The following is a 5,414-nucleotide window of genomic DNA, read 5'->3' as shown; positions in this document are numbered from 1 at the left end:
CACACCAGGAGGAGGAGGAAGCTGGACAGGGTTTGCTCTGTGACTGTGGGGCCTATTTCCAGCCCGTTGCACAATCATGACTCCAGGCAGAGTTCCTCTGGGCAGTGCCCGCTGACTCCTTAGACACCTTTGAGGAGCGGTGGGGGCTGTCGGGGGTTCTCTGCTTGGTGTCCCCCTCCGGATCCCTGATTTTCAACCTTTGACAGCGCTCCCATCCCTGTTTTTTCCTTTGTTTTCCCCAGTATTCAGTGGTGGCCAGGGTCCAATTGGCTCCTCCCCCTTGGTTGAGGGAGCGGGCCTGTAGCTTTGGGCAGGCCTAGACCCGCCTGTCACAGTAGCTGCATATAATACTATGGGTGGTTCTGCTCAAGAACTGATGGCCCACAGAGTCCTAGGATAGTTTGAATTTCTGTACTTCTCTATGGAAGGGTGGAAAGATGCTGCAGCTCCTGCAGGCCTTCTCTTCCAGGGATAAGTAAGGAGAGGCAAACTTATCATTGCATTTCAGAGGGGGCTGCTCCCCTCGGAAGTACTGGTGTGGGGCAAACCAAGACAGGTGCCTCAACAGAACTCGGTGGTGGTGTCCAGGGAGAAGGTCAGAAGGTAGAACTGGAATTGTAGGGGATGGTACACATCAGGGTCAATATGCATCAGCAAAGCTGTGGGAAGGTCTCAGGAACTGACGAGGAGGGTGCCGGGCGAGGGGGTAGGGTGGGGTGGGTGCGGCTTGGGATTGAGGGGCATTGGCAGAGCCTAGGCAGTGGGGAGGGGAAACCAGAACTGGAAAAGCAGGGAATGCTCTGCATCAGGATTGTGTGGTGCATTTGCAGATGTTGTCACAGCTGGATTGGTCCGGTTTCTAGTCTGCGCTAGGTCCTGTGAGCAAGGGGGGCGTGTGGAGCATTAGGGGGGTGATCGGTGTCTCAGCTGGGGCGAAGGGCTGAAGGAGAAATGGAGGGCCCCATGTGCAGCAGGGGAGAGAACAGATAATTAGGGTAGGAATTTCCTGGGGGCGAGGGGGGGAATACACAGCGAGCAGTGGCCTGGGGACGCTTCCTCCTTCCCACCCTCCCCCCCCTGAGTGCGCTCTCACAGCTCCATGAGCCACTCTCTCTCCATGTCTGTCCAGCCAACCCAGCTCTTACGCGCCCATCCCTGGGGCATGTGCGGCCTTACAGGAACGCGGGCTGGGTCTGGCTCTGTGCCCGGAGCAGCACAGGGGCCCCAGGGCTCAGCAGTTCCAGCAGCCACTTTGAGTCTTGCCCTGCAGGGCTGCTGAGTCAGGGAGGCTCGAAGAGGAACGTGGGTGCAGGCAGTGGGGACGCAGCGTGCAGGGCCCTGCTGCTCCTGCCCCGGCTCCTTGTGGCCCCGCTTCAGGGACGGGTGGGGTCTGGGCTGAGTCATCTTCCGCTACAGCTGCTGCTGCATCGTTTGTTTTTTATTCCCCTTCCCATTCCCCCCAAGGATGGAAAAGTCTTTCCAAGGGGGGGGAGAGAGAAATAAAACAACTGTTCCTGCTGCACCAGAGCTGGGATGGAGTGAAACAGCCTCCCCCTGCCCCCCTCTAACCCCATCTACAACCCTTTCGCTGCAGATCCCTCAGCCCTGCCCGGGGGCTGGGAGAGAGAAGGAAGCTGCATATCCTGTCTCACACCTCACCGCAAATGCCACTGCAGAGAAACTTCATCCATCTGCCTTTCCTGGGGTCCCCTCCCCCATTTACCTGTCTCTTTTCTCTTTCTCCTCAGCCCCTTTCCCCTCTCTCCTTCTCTGTTTCTCCCCCAGCCCCTACCCTGAGGGACTGTGGGAGGGGGGATTTGGTTGCTGTTTCCACTGCCCCCCTTTTCAGTGTGTTCCTGGGTAGAAAAAGGATCTTGTGGGGACCTCAGTTGGTTGTGAGAGGATTATTTCCCCACCCAGGCATGGGGGAGTGTTGGGGGATACAGGGAGGGAAGGGTTTTTTTTTTACCCTAGGGTGCATTAAGGGTAAATAGGGAGTGGGTATGGGAGGGGAGGTCTTAGCCTTGGTCTGTGAGAGAGAAATTAAATAGTTGTCTTCCGCAAATATGACTTGGAATCAGGAGTGGCGCCAGGGTTCTGGCTGCCCTAGGTGGCAGCGCTCCTCCTCTGAGCATTCGGCGCCGCTGAATTTCCCCCGAAGACCCGGAGCGGAAGGACCTCCCCACCGCCAAATTTCTGCCTAGGGTCGCCTAGTGGAAGCGCTGGCCTTGCTTGGAATGTCTGATGTTTGCTCCCTGGCACATCCAACAGCTGCCCGAGTCAGGGCTTCACAGTACAGTTGGGAGTTTGAGTCCTGACCTGACAAGCGTGTCGTGAAGTACTCAGGTAACGCTGACAATTTCAGGTGGACTGTCATAATGTCACTCGCGAACACTGGTCAGTCCTATCAGTCACCATCCCTCGTCTTACCAATGTCAAGTAGATTTATGGGTCCCTTCTGGCCTTAAAGTCTAGGAGTCTGTTGACGACAAACATCTCAGCGAACTGACATCTGCATCCCCGAGTGTCTGGGTGATTTGGCCACGATCCCTGTTGCCCAAGGACATCTTTAACTGTTTCTACATTGGTAGCTTGCTCGTGAACTTTAAGAAATCTCCATCCGGCATCTGCTGGAGGCCTCTTTCCCAGTATCCCCCGTGGTTTACAGAGCAGGGTTTGTGTAACTGAATCCCACGAGTATTTAGATTTAAGATGTCCAGAGTTGCCGGAAGTCTGGCCCCTGCATGATAAAAGATTAAACTGGCTGTGAAACTCCCAATGGTTGGTGCAAGGGAATTGTACTGGGAAGGGAACTCCATGGGTCTCTGCTGTGATATGAAGTGTTAGGCTTTCTCCACGCTAGAAAACTGTAGTGTGTTAACTACTGTGTGGTTCCCTGAGCCCTTGAACTGGAAGATCGTCTGTGATCATTTAGGTGGTACACACACAGGGGCAGAGTTGAGGATATTTGAGGGACCCTTTGTCTGCGTTCCAAAACTTTTTCCAGCTTAAAAAAATAGTTTTTATCAGAACCTCAAATGTCCTGCTTTTCTACTGTCTGTTTCCAGGCTGTCACTATTCAGTCACTGATTTGTGTATACATCAGTCTTGCCCTTATCTAAAGCTCAGGGGACGTGCACATCATTTAATAATACACCACAGCCACTGCGCGGTGTCTTGCCTGTTGAAGCGAAGGGTTTAGGAAGATTTGAAGAAAGATTAGATGTATCTATGGATAATGAGGCTAGCCACAGTGACATTTGGCAGGATGAAAGGCTGTCGTCTTCAGGGGAGCCTGTGTTATGTGAACTAGCCCCTGGGATTAGACTTGGGCATCTCCCTCCCTTAGGCTCTGAAAAAAACAGCCAAAATGTTTCAAAGCTATACACTGTTATGCTTCAGGCCCTAAGGCGACTACTAACCGTGGTGACCTTGTCTACTCCAGCAGGCCAAACCCTCTCATGAGCATCTTCTCTACTCCTTTTTCCAACAAGAAGATTCTGGTAGTCTGCTTTTCATTTTAAATATCTGGTCACCTTCTGTGGGAGGGAAAGAGCGAGTGGGGGAAGAGGAGGTGGAACCAAGGAAGGAGAAATGATGGAGGGATCTTGGAGGGCAGGGGTGATTAAAAGAATGAGGATCCCCAGGAATTATAAAGAGAATATAGGGTGAGGTGGCATGACCGTCTCTGTGGCCACGCTGCCCATTTTGTAATGTTTCTGCCATCCAGAGTGGAATAGTCCCCCTACAACACTTTGTCAGGAAGGAATAATCTCCATCCAGTTTGAATAGCTCTTCACAAGATGAATATCCACCCACAGGCTGTCACGTAGGAAAGTATCGTCAAGTATTCGGAGGGCACAACAGGGTCTCTGACTACCTTCCCTCGAGGCTATTGGGGTATGGCTGTGATCACCTAAGGTTGCTGCCAACCTTCCCAGGAAGCAGCTCTCTATAGCTTTCACCATGTCCAAGCCTGTACACTCACTCATGTCACTTCCTCCCACTTGAGTGACCGCAGTTCTGTTGCTTCTTTGAGCCTCACCCAGCTCTGACCCACAGCTACCAATGGTGACCTCCACATCCCCTCCTGCTGAGCCACAAGACCGGATTACCTTTTTGGGCAGTCCTGCTTGTTTCCCTCCTGGAGAGACCTTTGCCTGCTGTTCTACCCAGCGCCTGATGATGTACCTACACACGGACACCAGGGATTTTTCCCCTGCAGTGTGCAGCAGAAAAACACACAGCAGCTAAGCAGCTGTCCTCTTCCTCTCACCTGACCTTGTTTGCCTATAGCTAGCCGCATGTAGCTTTTAGAGCAATTGGAAGATGCTTGTAACATTTTCCTCTTACACTGCTTGATGGCTGTAATGCAGAAGCAGCCCCATACCCGAGGAGAAATGAGAAGCAACACTCCAACTCCATGCTCCATGGTTATGTGGATATGGCATTGGCTAGGACTCAGGAGAGCTGAGCTCTACTACTGATCTTTTGTATGACCCTGGGGCTGGGCAAGTCACTTCACATCTCTTTGCCCTCACGTCCTTGGTCTGCCTGGTCTAATTAGATTGTTAGCTCTTTGGGGCAGGGACCATGTCTTACTATATAGGTTCATAGAGCACTTAGCACAATGGGGTTCCAATACTGGCTGGGGACTCTAGATGCAACCATAATACAAATAAAAGATAATCCTCAGCCACAGTCACCCAATAGATCAGCTCAGTTGTGATGATGGTGCTCACTGCAGCTAAGAAAACAATGCAAACCAATTTCTACTAACATATATTCAAATTCAAAAGAAAATTTCACTTCACCATGTTCCTGATACTTTTGTATTCACTTTCCACAAGTATTCACACACTTGAGCTTCACTAGCATGAATATTCACAAAAAGCAAACATGAAGCTCAATTGCTCAGAAATTCTTTGGAAGAGGATGATTTGTGTATTTGATTACAGTACATACACTTCATACTGACTTGGTTTGTTATATCTGACATCCAAATATGGAACAAAACCACTAGGAGCCTCTTTAGGTAACTAAGACCCAGATCCTCAAAGATAATTATTTCAGGTGGAGTTCGGTGCCTAAATGCCTTTGAAGATCAAAGTCTAAATATCACAGTGTGAATCTACAAACTTAACACTGAATTCTTTGCAAGCCATGACATCACCATCATGTTAGTCCTGCCTGTGATGGGGAAGGACTTTGAAAGGAATGTTTACACTCAAGAACAAGTGGAAAACACATTCCCTTAAATTGATCCCAGACTAGGAATTCATGGGTGATACCAGCACCCTTCTGTCAGACGGCAAACAGACTTTTGTACGGTCCCAGAAGACCACAGCTACCACTCGGGAAAAAAATCTCAGCCCTGTAAATGCTCCCAACAGCCACCTCAGAACACCAGGCCC

Source organism: Mauremys reevesii, unplaced genomic scaffold (assembly GCF_016161935.1).
Source record: "Mauremys reevesii isolate NIE-2019 unplaced genomic scaffold, ASM1616193v1 Contig1, whole genome shotgun sequence".
Lineage (NCBI taxonomy): Eukaryota > Metazoa > Chordata > Testudines > Geoemydidae > Mauremys > Mauremys reevesii.
This window is presented reverse-complemented; position numbering follows the sequence as displayed.